We start from the raw sequence: 15,276 nt of genomic DNA, 5'->3' as shown, positions 1-15,276 counted from the left end.
TTTTTCCCCCTCATCCCCCTTCCTGCGCCTCATAGTATGGTGTACGCCACGCCGCGTCGGCCAGCGTGGGGCTTTTGCTTAGTTCACAGTCCAGAGGTGGCTGCTACATTAAAAACCTTCAATATTTCAACAAAAACTTACTGTTATTATTTGGAGTTCCCCCCCAAGTCAGACCTGTTCAAATGGAACCGTTTCACATTGCTGATAATTATAAATGTTAAGTCCCGCGGACGCTGCCGCGTCTGCGCGGTTTTGGATTTCTGTATAAAGTCCAGGGAAAATTCTGCCAGAAATTACATAGCCCAGCTCACAGTCCCAGTGCATTGCTGTAAGAAGTCTCTGAATTCAAAGTCTTTAGGCGCAGAGGGTCCGATTCGCGCTCAGCGGCTCCGGATTTATCTGGGCCGAGGGCGTGCCGGTTACGCCCCCTTCCCATGAGTTCCTGGGAGCCCCAACAGTAAAAACCGAATACCTGTGGGTTTGAAGTCACAGAAGATGGCGCCTGCCACGTGGGTGCCGCCAGCCCGCCGCTTTCCGTGCAGGAAGACAGGGTGGGGAGGAAAAAAAATCCACCCCCGGCAGCACAGAGTTGTAGCCCAGTTCGGTGTCCCAGTGAATCGCTATCGGATGCTGCGCTGGATGCCCCAATGTGTTACATCTTTGGAATCAAAGTCTTTAGGCGCAGAGTGTCCGTGGTTCACTTTTTTTTTTTAATAAATTTATTTATTTTTAATTAATGAATCACCATGAGGGTACAGTTACGGATTTATACACATCTGTGCTTATGCTTCCCCCATACAAAGTTCGGGAACCCATCCCTTCACCAGTGCCCATATTCCACCACCAGTAAACTCAGCATCCCTCCCATCCTCCCCAATCCCATCTCCCCCCCACCCCACCCTGTCACTGTGGCAGGGCATTCCCTTCTGTTCTCTCCCTCTAATTAGCTATTGTAACCACCTCCCTTTTGTGGACCCTGAAACACTGTTCCTATTTTACTCTGTGAATGGCAGGCACCTTAGTGGAGGGGTTACAAGAAATTCAGTGTACTAGAATGCTTATTGAACAAATCCACTAACTCAAACTAAACTTCTAAACTAAGTAAATTTTATATTTTAATGTAACAAATATCAAAGGTAACAAATATATATATGTCTATTGCATCATAGACAAGCAATAGGACGACAGTTCTAAAAAAGAAATCGTCTCCTGCACACCCACTGTACAACTGTTCTTCACCACTGGTTCAAATTTTGAAGAATTTAATTTTTGCTGCAGTAGTAGTGGTAGTAGATAATTCATCTACTACTAAACTAAAAGTGACTACTGAGCTACACAGCACTAAAAGTACTCTTTTGGATCACACCCAGCGATGCTCAGGGTTAACTCCTGGTTCCTCCCTCAGGAATTACTCCTGTCAATGCTTAGGGGACCATGTGTGATGTTGTTGATCGAACCTGGTTCGGCTGCATGCAAGCAAATGCCCTACCCGCTGTGCTATTGCTCCAGCGGCTAAAGGGCCTTTTTGTTTGTGCAGCTGAACCGCTTTAGATCCCGTTTGAATTCAGTGCATTGCCGAACTTGAGCACTGTCTGAAGAGTTTCTGAGAATAGAGAGGAATAGCTTGAGAACACCAATGGCTGTGAACATACACAAACACACACAGGAATATTGCTTACACATGAAATAGTTTCCCATTCATCATCAATTCCTGAGTCCCCTTCTGCAACATCCCAGAACCCCATTCTGGGCAAGATGATTCAATTGGTTTGTAGCTCCTCCTGTAATGGAGATCATGAACAGTTGAAGTTACTCCAGCAACGGGAAGTTCAGTGCAATGTAAACAAACATCAAGGCTCAGACAGTCCAGCAGAGAAGTAGCCGACCCAGTTTCGATCCTTAGCACCCCAGAGGGTCCCTGATCTCAGTGTGGAGTGATCCATGAGCAGTCAGGAATAAGTCCTCAGCTCTACAGAAATTCCCCCAAAATGAATCAGTTATCACAAAAGAGCATGATAGCTGAATATTAACAACCATTGATTTCTGAGCAATAATTTTTAGGGGGTGGTGTTTTGTGGGTCAGATCTGAGGCATAGTTTTGGTGGCTGTTTGCAAAGGAATCTTTGTGTATTTTATTCCCTTCAGGAAAACAAGGACTTTGACTCCATATGCCCTGTGTTCAGTGTGTCACTCTCCTGGTATTCCAGATCTGGAGACCCTCCAGTGTTCCTGGTGATCTGATCCAAGACCAGAGATGGGGGAAAAATTAACTTTCCTGATCAGAAAGTACCTGGTCAGGAACATTGGAGCCTGGCCCTTTAAGAATCTGACGGAAATGTAGGTGACCTCATGGAATCAAGTAAAGGTCGAAGTTTCCAGTCATCCACATTTTGCATTGTGTGTGTGTCTTTAACGTTTTCAGCCAAACCCAGTTTTACATTTTGACCCTGCTGGTTCAGTGCTCAGTTGTTGCTCTCTGCAGTTTTCACTGGATCAGTGGTGTGGAGTTGACCTTGGGGTGGCTGTGTGCAAGACTGGCACCTCCAGAAAACTTGTAGTATAGCGTCCTCACATTTTTTTAGATCCAAGTGCCTTGGATTGATGTCTATTGTGATTTCTCCTCGTCAGCCAGGAGGGTGAATGGAGAGAAATCGAGGTTGGTTCATTCCTAGGGAAAGTTCCTGAGCCCTGTTAGCGCTCTGAGGGGTCCCATCCTCACAGCCTGGGAATGAGGTGGAGATGGGCCCTGACTCCCACTCCCCTGTGTTTTGGCTCACGGCACAGTTTCCTACCCCGAAATGGCCGTGAGATTCTCCCCGGAGGAGTGGACATGCCTGGACGCTGATCAGAGAAAGCTCTACAGGGACGTGATGCTGGAGACCTACCAGCACCTGCAGGCTGTGCTGAGAGCAGTGTGGGGCTGACTGTGCCTGGCCAGACCCGCAAGGGCAAGCAGCGACCATGCTGGGCTGTGTCTTCTACAGAATTCGTGATTCTGACAGGCCAGGATCATTGACAGCGATGCGAATCACAGTTTATCAGGTTTTTTTCTTTTTTCTGTTTTTGTTTATTGGCTACACTTGGCAATTGTCAGGCTTTACTGCTGAGATGCAGGGGATCTTCAGGCAGCCTGAGCATGGTAAAGTGCCCACATACTGTACTGGTTTCAGGTTCCTCAAAAAAATTCCTTCCATTGTTAAATCAGTTTACTTCTTGTACTACCCGTCACTTCAGTTTGTTTGTTTTGGTTTTCCTTATTTGTTTTTAACATCTTATTTATTTAGCTTTTGGGGTCACACTCAGCAATTGTTCAGGGGTTGCTTCTGGCTCAGCACTCAGGAATTACTCCTGGCAGTGCCTAGGGAAAAATATAGGATGCTGGGGATTGAACCCGGTTTGGCTGTGTGCAAAGAACATTCCCTACCAGCTGACTATCACTCCGACCCTTTTGGATTTGATTTGGGGCCATAGTCCACATTCCTCTTGGCTCTGTGCTGACTGATCACTCCTGCAGTGCTCAGGAGCCCATGGGGGTGCTTTGTACTACACCAAGTCAGCATCTATAGTTCAGTTGCCTTACACGCTATACTCCTTTACTAGGCCTGCAACTTCATTTATTACTGTTTTTTTTTCAGTTGATTTGATTAACTGAAAATTTAATTAATTTAAATTTAATTAATTTGATTTGATAAAGGGAGTAAAGCTCGGGAATTTCTCTTGACAGTGCTATATGATTGCCAGGGATCAAACCCAGATGTGTCTGTCACCAAGCGCCCACCCTGCTGGAGTATCACTCTGAACATGAATTCATTTTTTTTAGGGCCTCACCCCATCACATGCTATTTAGAGCTTAGAGTCACTTCCAGGGCTTTTTGGGAGGGCTACAGTATGACTCAATTTCAGACTGGAATTAAAACCTAGGACTTATGTAACTGTTAATTGCCCACTTAGTGCATATCAGATGTGGGATTCTATTCAAGCCTTTTGAGGAATGTGCCCGATTTTTTTAGGGACACACGGGGATGGCTTGTCATGTTTTCCTTGTCACTAATTAATACCCTGTTTCTATGGTGACAGGGCTTTTTAGGGTGAAGCCTGCGCTGATGTCCTGTCTGTAATGAGGACCCATAAGCACAGGAAGAAGAGGCCTGTGTGGGAGTGAGTGTCTGAGGACCCTCCCTGGCTTGTGCCCTGAGCGTGTTTGCTTTTGGAAGTGGTATAATCTCAACCCTACTAGCCTCCAGAATGATTAAAACCATTTTTGGTCTGTCCAAAAGACCAAGTCTACAAAATGATCCTGCAAGGTTTGGTGCTCATTAGCTCCTATGCACCTCTGTTCTTAGTATTGGTCCACACGTGGGATTTATTTATTGAAGTACGTTTTAATTAATTTATGCCATACTTGGCAGTTCTTAGGGGTTTGTCCTGGTTTTGTTCTGGATGCCAGAATGGAACTCAGATAAACCATGTTCAACACAAGCATTAAGCCAAAGTACTATTCTCCAGCCCCAGACTCTTGGTTGAAAACATGTCTCTAAAGCTGTATCCTGGGGTTTCCTTGTAGGTGAGAGTTCACTGCTCGCATGTTTTCAAGGGGTAGATTGCTCACTGTACAGTGCTCTCTGATGTTTTTGCCAGACTTCGGTCCTGTCTGTTGTCTCTCCAGCTCTCAGGGTTGCTGCTAGGCCAGTTCCTCTGCATTTTCAGGGCTGGCTTCAGAATCACTGCTTTTACCTCATCTTGATGGATCACTTCTGGAGAAACTCATTTGTTGGAATATTTTCCCTTTTTCAGCTGCCTTCTGGAGATAATTTCAGAGGCAGTTTTCCCTTTTTTCACAAGAAGCCTAGCTGGTCTTTGACACGCAGATCTTAGGTGCTAGCCAGGCCTGACTTGACATTGTAGATTCCAGGCTCTGGCCCAGACTAGTCTTTGGGATGTAAATTTCAGGTGCTGTCTAGTTTGTAATTGACATGTAGATTTCTTGTGGCAGCCCAGCCCCGGTCTTTGGGATGTAAATCCGAGTGCTTTCAGCCCAAGGAAGGCTTCAGTTTTGGTTTTGTATCTTCTTTCCGGGGGGCCTAGCTCCTAGATTACTGGCCTGCAGATACAAGAGAATTATGTTGCCTCAATGTTCTTCCTGTAAGATCTTTTGGTGCCTTTGGTGACGTCAATGTATTGCGCCCCTTGGAAGGGCCATGATCAATAAAAGGGGTTCGGAGAGAAGGAGTTGGGGAGGAGAGTGTATAGAGGGAAGATTGGAATAAACTGCAAGTGAGACCAACCATCTTGGCTCCATTCCTTCCTTCGCCTGCCACATCATCGCCATCAACCTCCCTGGGGTGGGGGAAGTGGCCGGAGGGTACCGAACTCGGGTGGCGGGAGAGACAGCACTGCTGCCCTAGGCCCTGTGCCTGGCTCGGTGCAGTGAGGCGCTCTTTCCCTCGCCCGCGCCTTTCTTTTTATTTTAGTTTTAAACACTCGTTGACTCATGAGCCATTTGTCTGTTTTGCCTTGAATCAGCCTGCTTCTGTTTTGATGATGGAGGCATATGTGGGAGCACTGGTTCTATGTTTGACCAGTACAGGGTAACGGGACTCCGCCTTTAACGCACTGCCCTGAAGTCTGTTACCGGCCCCTCCAGCACTTGCCTCTCCTCTCCTTTATCCGAGCCCATCCCCCTGGCACCGATTCACTTGGGCTGGCATAATGGTCTGTCTCCACTTGGAACCTGGCACTTTAAGGCTCCTTGCTGAAATTGATGATGCCACAGATGGGAGTCTTCCATGTGCACATTTATATCCTAATGATGTCAGGTGGATCAGGCATCCTACGGGCATGGGTTTAAAGGACAACGTGATATATCACCATCGAAGGGGGACACTGACGGCCAATTAGTGGAAGGATGTGAGCGCCTCTCCCTTCTAGTCCCTGTACCCGCGACCCACGGGGCCGTGCCAGCTTTGGGGGCACTTTGTGGTTGTTTTTCACTCCCCCTCAACCATATCTAATTTGTTCCTGGGGTCCACTGTGCTCCCAAGGCTTTAGGAGAATGTGGAGCTTTGGTAGATGTAGTGGGGGGAATTTTGCGCAGCACAGGGGTCTCAGGTATGAGCGTGTGATCTTTGTGGGCATCTCCTCCTCCAGATCTGTGATGGGGCAGTGAGTCCTGGGTGCAGAGCAGAGCATGGTGGGCTGCGGGTCTTGGGGTGCCAGACCTGCTATTGGCAGAGGTCTTCAGCATCCCAACCCTCTCAACCAGGGGTTGAGATGGATCCTCCCCTGAAGCTTTTGGTTTAGACATGCGTATGCAAACTGCCAGATCTCTTTGAGGGGCAGCTCCTCAGCTCCCATTGGTGAAGGACCTTGTTGAAGTTCGTGTTTTTCATTGGCAGCTGCCATTAGGAATCCTGGGGGCCTGGTCCTAGCATGTGGCTGGGGGTTTTAAATAAAATTTACTTTTCTGACAATTTTAGTTGTTGTTTTTTTTCTTTTTTGGGGGGGGTGGGTGGCACACCTGTAATTCCCCAGAGGATACTCTAGGCTCTACTCTCAGAAATTTTTTCCATCAGTGATCATGTTTTCACATGGGATGCCTAGGATTGATCATTTTCACCGTATTCTCTTAACTGTCTCTCCGCCCCCACTTTAGTGTCTTTTTCCTGATAAAGAATTTCTGCTCTCTCAAGTTAAGTTGAAAAATCTCTCAATTCGTCACCAGCTCTTTGACCCTGACTAGGCGACCCCGGCTGTTGGGGTGAATATTGCTTGTAAAGGGGTTATTTTTAAAGCAAGGGGTTATTTTTTATTTTCTATTTGATAAGGTAGTTTACTATATTTGATTACATTTAATATTCAAACACTAATCCTGGGTAGTTGGGTTTTTTGATGAGGAGGGGATAGTTCTCTAGGGATCACTTGTACTTTGTTGGACAGAAATTTATTTAGACAGCCTGATTGCTAGTACTTTGGGGAGGTCTCTAATCTTGCACGAGGCCAACCCAGGTTCAATCCCTGGAATTCCAAATGGTCCCCCAAGCCACAACAGCAGTGTTCCCTGACTGCCAAGTTCAAATAGCGCTGAGCACTTCCTGTTGTGACCCAAACATTGAAACACACTCACACTCAGACATACATACTCATGATAATTTTGTGAGCATAACAAGGATAAAGTTTTGTTCATGCTGATTCCCTGTGGCAACACCCACACAGAGCCACTTAGGGGGCTGTGATTGCTGTGGGCAGCCCTGAAGCTCAGGGGTGTTTAATCATAGGGGCTCCTGGCCTAGGAGGTATCCCCAGGCTGGGCTCATAAAGACCTTTCCTTGGGACCCAGGGAGGAGTCCTGGATCTCAGGGCTGCAATATCCTCAACTATCCACCGAGCCCGTCACTCCTCTCCTGACAGACAGCCCAAATTCCAGCCTACTTGCATCCCCAGGAGAGGAAGGAGCATCTGGCAGTGTCTCCCTGAAGTGGGGCTTGACCTGGTACCCCAGAGTGCCTGCCATCAGGACATCTCTGGGGCCAAGCAGGAACCTTCCAGGTCAGGGCTAGAGGTCTGTCCTCTCTCTGCTCACTGCTCTGATTTCTCCTCCAGGTCTCTGTTTTGGAGCCTAATGCTGACCCTTGGGAATAACAGGCAGGGTAAGACCATGCTAAGGCATGCTCCAGGAGGTGGTTTGCATGGAATCTTAGTGATCTTTCTTCTTTTCATAAAAAACAAAGACTTTGCTGCATATGCCATCTGTTCAATCCCTCAGTCTCTATTTGTCTTGTACTTGGTGATCTCCAGACATTCGGGTCACCTGACTAAAGGCAAGAAACAGAGAAAAATTACATTCCTTACTAGAAACGGCCTGGTCAGGAGTCCTTGGAGCCTGGCCCTTTAAGGCCATGAGCGGCGATGCAGTGATGTCACAGAACCCGGCGCTTAGCTTCCCGGAAGTTCCAGTCCTGACATTGTTGCCTGCTGAGGAGCAAGGAAGGTGCAGGCATTGGGGTGCTAAGGGACAGGAGGCGTCCCCAAGGGCCTTTTGTCTCGCCAGCCAAGTGTCACCAAGTGGGCCAGGGGTTGCTCAGTGGTGGGGTGGGGGGCTGCGGCCCTTCACCTGGCACCGCTGCACCGTGGGGGAGTTTATCTTGTTTATTCACTGATTTCAAGGAGCAGCGGGGTTTTCCTCAGGAGACTCTCGAGAGATGCGGAGGGGGTGTCAGTCTTGGGAGGGCGCTGGCCCGTTCCTTGCGACCACGCAGGGTCCCCCAGCATGGCCGGGAGTGATCACCCCAAAATCTCCAAAGAAACCCGGGTGTGAGACTGGCGCGGGGCTGGGAGGAATAAGAGCTTGGGGAGTGAGGTCTCGGAAAGTTCCAGAACAGCAAAAATAACGGGACAAACAAGTGAGGGTCAATTCTTTTTAAATGACTGTTCTATGTGTTATGGGCCACACCCACAGTGCTCAGGGCGACTCCCTTCTTTGTGCTTCGGGATTCGGGATGCCAGGACTGCGCCCTCCCTGCTGACTTGTCACTGGGCCCCCATCCAAAGAGAAAGTGTCAGAGCCAGAAGAAGTCTCAGTTTCCCCGGGGCATGTGCGACTGCATTAGGCGTGTGTTAGCTCCCTCACAAAAATGGTCACAGGGGTGGGGGCAGGGGTCATGTGGGGAGTGTCCCCAGGCCAGCCTGTTGCTGGCCGCCTTTCATTCCTGAGACTGAAACCAGAGTCATCCTAAGGGTCATAGATACCCTTTTCAAAGGTATCTGTGGAGGCTTTTTTTTTCTATACCTTTAAAAAATATTTGTTTAGGGGTAACTCCTGACTGCACTCAGGGTTCTGTCCTGGGGGTGCTCAGGGGATCCTAGGGGCTGCTGGCTCCTGTCACAGTAGCATACAAGGCAGATGTCCTCTCAGTGTACTAGCCTCCTGCCCTGTGAAGTTAGGGGATACATTCCTCACTTTTTGGGACTCAATAGTATCTGGTGGAGCTTTTTGACTTTCACATGCTCCCCACTTATTGGTAGGTTCTAGGGGTTCTGCAGGAAGCTGTCAGAGGATGCAGAGCCTGGTGGCAGAGGGGGTGATGCATCAGAGCTGTTTTGGACATCAGGGGTAATGCAACCTAGTGTGAAATCTTACCAGGAGTAACATGCACACTTAAGTGGGTGCCCTGAACCAGAAGTAACCCAGGAGAATCACTCGTTGTGACCCTTCCATCACCTCCCAAAAGGGAATTCCCTGCCACAGAGGCGAGGTGGGGTGGGGGGATGGAGTGGGGAGGGGTAGAGGGATACTGGGATCATCAGTGTTGGAGAATGGGCACTGGTGGAGGGATGGGTACCTGAGCATTGTATGACTGAAACACAAGCACGAAAATACATAAATCTGTTAACTCTACCCTCACAGTGATTCACTAATTAAAAAGATTTTTTTAAAAAGAAATACGTTGCATAAATCAAAGTACAGTTACTTTGCAAAGACAAGTACTATAAGTGAAACAGTTTTAAAGCACACAATATCATTCCTGTCCTAAAATATAATGATCACTAAATGTTGCTCAAAATAAAAAAAATACAAATGAAACTGAAGACAGTCTTGAATCCATGCCAACTGACAGGGTCCCTGAGATCTGGTAGGAATGATAATTGAGCACTGAGTTAGAAGTACTCCTGGTTGTGGCTAAACCCAAATAAAAGGAAACCAACAGACAAGGACACAGTAGCCTCAAATAGCAGAGAGTCGGAGCACTCAGGCCAGGAATTACATCCCAGGACTCCTTCCTGAAACTCAAGACAGAGACCCTAGAAACCTAGATGCCTGTCACTGCATCATGTCACCACATCATTCTCCTCCCACCTAGAGACAGTGTGTCAGATGGTGTGTCACCATTGTCTGCAGCTTCTGTAATTCCCAAGGACCGACATGTGGCTCCATGGAATCATCTGAAAGAGAAGTCAGACACATGAGAACCAGAACGGAGCACAACTCATGGACCTGACCGGCGTCACCCTAAGGCACAGCTCAAGACCCACCCTGAAAGACTTTGCTAGATGTTCCTTCCTCTCCAGGGGACACAAAAGTGCGTTGTAATCCACGATGCCCTCCACTCTCAGGGAAGGTAAAGCAAGCAACTGACCTGCTGTCCTGTTGTTAGGGCTCCTGGATCCACACTAACTGAATATTCTATAACATTTTAACAAACATATCTAGCTCAATAGGTAAAAATCAGGTCCTGGAGAAAGATCAATAAAACACAGAGAAGGGAGGGCACTGGCATTGCACACAGTTACCCGGGTTTGACATCCCTCATCCCTACAGTCCACAAAGCCCACCAGGAGTGATTCCTGAGTGAAGAGTCAGAAGGAAGCCCAGACTACCGGTGAATGTGAAACCAAAGCAAAAACACACACTCAAGAAATATGAGTTGTATACTGTAGGAAAAAGAACATCTACTATCACAACTTTCTGGAATTTAACCAGAGAAAAAACTTTTTTTGATGGCCTCAGAGATAGCACAGAGCATAGGGTGCTTGCCTGGCATGCACTTCAATCAAGTTTCAATCTCCATCAGACAGAAAGTGTCCCCACGTCTTGCAGTGGGTGATCAATGAGAAGAGCCAGAAGTAACCCATTAGCATCTCGGGCATGGCCAACTGAAAATGAACCCATTATACCATCGCAGGGTGCTTCCAAAGCCAGGGCCTGCACTCCTGACCTATCTCTTACCCCAAAATTCAAATTCTATATAAATCCTGTGAAACCTCTGATAAGAACAGACTGACATGCAGGTGGAGGCTAGGACAAGGCCCAACTGGTAGTGGTCATGGTAGGGCTGTAGACACCTGGCAGCTCCTGGTGTGACCCTGAGCCAAAAACAAGCTGTGATTTCAAAGGTTTGCAGGGGACAGTAAGTGAGAACTTCCCATGCATGCGTCCGACTGAACTTTACACCCTGAATCCCTAAGGAGTTATCCGTGATTACTGCTGGATTTGAGTTTGCCACTCCCCACCCCTCTAATAAAGTCACAGAGAAAGTCATCTGCCAACAGTGATGTGTGAAATCCAGCAATAAATCTCAAGGCTCAATACTTTGGTTTGTTTATTTTTGGGCCACACCCTGGGATGCTCAGAATTTACAAGTCAAGTTTTCACAGATTATGTCATTTTATTCATTCAGTTATTTGATCCTGTGTAAGAAAAGTAGGTGGAACATACATTTGGCCCAAAAGAAATCTAAATGATGAAAGTCTATAATTTTGCCCAGAGACTCCAACCCCTTTGTTTCCTTCTGACAGCCTCTTGTTGGAACTTTTCCAGCATGTTCAACTAAGAACATCCAATGAAGGTATGAACAGAGGGGCAGGAGAGAGCACACCAGGCTGGAGCACATGCTGGCCACATAAAGCTTGGGGACCTTCACCGGCATCCAGTGGCACTGCTAATGTGAATAGAGAAGGACACAGGCCTCAAGCAATGCAAGGTGTATCCTCAAACCCCAGCCCATCTGTTCCCCAAGTAGTGAGAGAGACCCATGGAGAGGAGCTCAAGGGCTGAACTCCTGCTTTACTGGTGGGGGACTTGCCACGGCTCCCCTACATCCAGAGACACATGGACAGAGGGCAGAGTCCCTGATCAACTCCAAGCTTGTAGCAAAAAGGGGAAACAAAAAGATGAGGTCGGAGAGAAGCCCACAACATCCAAAAAGAGGTTTGGGAGACACCCGGCAGTGCTCAGGGAACCCTATGGAGTACTGGAGACCAAACCCCTCAGCCGCATGAAAAGCAAGTGCGCTGTCTGCTCTCCTATTGCTTGACTTTTCTTTCTTTTTTTGCTTTTTGGGTCACACCTGGCGATGCACAGGGGTTATTTCTGGCTTTGCACTCAGAATTACTCCTGGCGGTGCTCAGGGAATAATGTGTGATGCTGGGAATGGAACCTGGGTCAGCCACGTGCACGGCACGCCCTACCCGTTGTGCTTTCGCTCCAGCCCCATTGGCTTTTCTTTTTTTTTTTTTTATGGTCTTTTGGGCCACACCTCTCAATGCTCTGACACTCCTAGGGGGCATGGGAGGATTGAACCCAGGTCTGTCCTGAGCAAGACAGTGTCCTGGCTGTATTAAGGCTCCCGCCCCTAGAGGGAGACATTTAAAACCTAGTGCAACAGGTTCCTGCAAAGCCCGTTTCTGCAAGTACTCACCAGAACAGAAGGGGGAGCCTCTTGTCCGGGAGAAATTGACAATGAGGGAAAGCTATGAAATTTGACAAGTGATTTTTTTTTTTTTTTGCTTTTTAGGTCACACCCGGCGATGCACAGGGGTTACTCCTGGCTCATGCACTCAGGAATCACCCCTGGCAGTGCTCAGGGGACCATATGGGATGCTGGGAATCGAACCCAGGTCGACCGCGTGCAAGGCAAACGCCCTACCCGCTGTGCTATCGCTCCAGCCCCGGAATTTGACAGGTGAAACAGAAATTATATTTCTGGGGGAAAATAAAATCAGAGAGCTAGAAGAGATAGCAAATGGATAGGATGTTTTTAGTTCAAGCAGCTGAGCCTGGGTTAATATGCAAGAGCACACAGGTTTCCCCACCCCAGCACTGCCAGGAACCATGTCTGAGCAAAGAGGCAAGAGTGAGCCCTCAGCACTTACCAGCTGTGGACCAAAAACTACAATTAATAATAATAAAAATATTGTGTGTGGGTTTCTTATCTTGCACGTGTCTACCCAGCTTTAATTGCCGGAATCCCTTGTTTCCCTGAGCACCACCAGGAGTGATCCCTCAGTGCAGAGGTAGGAATAACCCCTGAAAATTGCCATGTGTTCCCTCACCCTAATAAAAAAAACACTGTAAATTATATAAGACAAAGAAATAAAGGTGTGGTGACCAATGGTCATCATAGATTGCATTATGGTATATCTTGGGTTGCATCCTGGAAGTGACCAGCCTATTACCTGCTACATTTGGTTGCACGGACCTCTCTGGTCCAACACAGCCCGGATGCTACACCCCCTTCTGGCAGGGTCTCTTACAACTTCGCATCTCCCAGGATCCCAAAACCTACCGCAGGCGCAGGAACCCGGGAAAATCAAACGGTCAGCCACACACTCCTGAGTCCCCGGCCAGTGCAGAGGGCAGTGCACTGGGAGAGCATCTGCCGTGCACGGGGCTGACAGGACTGACCCTGACATTCACAGGACCCTGAGTCCCGCCAGGAGAGTCCCCTAATGCAGAGCCAGGAGTGACCCTCAATGCTACGGGATGTTGGACAAAGATAATGAAACAAAACATTGTTTTTTAATTAAAATAAAAGAGAATCGCCTTTCCCACCTCTTCCAGGGGAACCGACCCTTTGGCCCTGACTCAATAATCACCCCAATGACAGAAGTGGCCCGCAAAGTACTGGCCCGGGAACATTCCCGGGTGACCCCCCGCCCCAGCCTGTGACCCCCGGGGGCTCCGAGTGTCCCTGCAGGAACCAATGGGGAGGCGGCCGCGCACGCCCCGCAGACCTGCGGGGAAACTGAGGCTCCCTCTTGTCTCTCTTTCTCTGTGGTTGGGGCCTGAGCGACAGGGCAGCGGGGAGGGCGGGGCCTTGTCCGACACCCCATGGGGTCCCCCGACCCGGGAGGATCCTGAGCGCTGAGCCCGAGTCGCCCCGAGCCCCGCCGGGCGCGGCCAGGCCTCCCCGGGACTCGCACCCCTCCGGCAGCCCTGAGGGAAGTTCCCTCAGAATCCCCCTCGTCTCCCTGAAGGGCAGGAATGAACGGGACGAACCTCTGGAGGACGCTGCGGCCACCCGGTTGTGGTCCCCCTCCACCGGCTACTGAGCAACCCCGCCGGGACCCCCTGTCCACTCCAGCCCCACTCTTCAAGCTGCGACAATGGTGCCCGACTGGAACCTCAGACAGGGCTCTGTGACGTCACCCACACTTCTAGCCACTCAGTCTTAAAGGGCCAGACACCAACTATTCCTGACCGGGTACTTTCAGGTTAGGAAAGATAATTTTTCTTCCCGTTTCTAGTCTTGTATCAGGTCAGCAGGGTATCTGGGGGGTTGCCAGGCACCGGATAGATGGAGTGAACACATGGCCTATGGCGCCAAAGATTTTATGTTTTCACGAAGGGAATAAAATTCACAAAGATTTCCTCACAAATACCCACCAGAATAGTGCCCCAACCCTGACCCACAAACAAAAGCACCAAAAAATAATGCTCAGAAATCACTGGGCGTTAATATCCATATATTATGTTTTGTGTTAATTTATCCAGGAGTATGTTTTGTGTTAACTAATTTGGTGGGGCACATTCTGTAGTGCTGAGGACTTACACCTGACTGCTCAGGGCCACTCCACACTGGGCTGGGGGAACCCTCTGTTGTCCTAACCCTAGAACCTGCGGTAGCTACTTCCCAGCTGGACTGTCCTAACCCTGATTTTTGATTTCAATTCACTGAAATTCCAATTGCTGGAGTAGCTCCACCTGTTCATGTTACAGGAGTGAGCTAGAAACTAAGTGAATCACATGCCCAGAATTAGTGAAGCTAATTTTGTGGGTGTTGCAGAATGAGGCTCAGGAATTGGTGAATGGGAAAGTATTATACGTGTTATCAATATTCATGTATATGTGTTTGTGTATGTTAATAGCCATTGGTGTTCCCTAGCTCTGTGCTCAGCAACTGTTCAAACAGTGCTCAAGTTCGAAAATGAACTAATATGAACTGGGATCTAAAATGGATCATCTGCATGAACAGAAATTCCCTTCACTGCTCTGTAACTGAGTAGCCATTTAGTAGTTTAGTAGTGGATGAATTATGTAGCAAAAACTAGAATTCTTCAAAATTTAAAACAGAAGTCAAGAAGAATTGTACAGTGGGTGTGCAGGAGAAAGCCTTTTTTTCTGACATGTTGACCAATTGTTCAGCTATGATTTGATGTTTCTAATAGTAAAAGATGAAACTTAGTTTAGAACTTTACATTTTATTTAGTGGAGTTATTTGATAACCATATTATTATACTGAATTTCTTGAAGGGCGCCTGCCAGTCAAGGAGTAAAATAGGAACAATGGCTTAGGGCCCACAACAGTGAGGTGGTTAATGATCAATAGTTGATTGGTTTTTTTGTGTGTAACCATCTTTTCTCTCTTCTATATTAATGCTTGCTTCACTATGCTTACATAACTTCTGGTTTTCAGGACATGGGCTCAGTGAGTGAAAGTAATTTTGTGGGTGCTTATGAAAATGACAGGTGCGCCAGGATGAGGTATTTCTTGACCAACA

At 48.0% G+C, this 15,276-nt stretch overlaps 1 long non-coding RNA gene across 1 annotated transcript; it reads right to left on the bottom strand.

Moving 5' to 3' along the window:
- Positions 1–2,216: 2,216 nt before the first annotated feature.
- Positions 2,217–15,071, bottom strand: LOC129405643 (uncharacterized). The gene is made up of 3 exons (XR_008630717.1): positions 13,775–15,071; positions 9,854–11,435; positions 2,217–5,101 (listed from the first exon to the last, which is right to left on the bottom strand). It is a non-coding gene; the product is annotated as an uncharacterized LOC129405643 (long non-coding RNA).
- Between the last annotated feature and the right edge of the window lie 205 nt (positions 15,072–15,276).

The sequence above is a fragment of the Sorex araneus genome, chromosome 6 (assembly GCF_027595985.1).
Source record: "Sorex araneus isolate mSorAra2 chromosome 6, mSorAra2.pri, whole genome shotgun sequence".
Classification (NCBI taxonomy): Eukaryota; Metazoa; Chordata; class Mammalia; order Eulipotyphla; family Soricidae; genus Sorex; species Sorex araneus.
The sequence above is the reverse complement of the archived record's forward strand: the minus strand, read 5'-3'. Positions and strand labels throughout refer to the sequence as shown.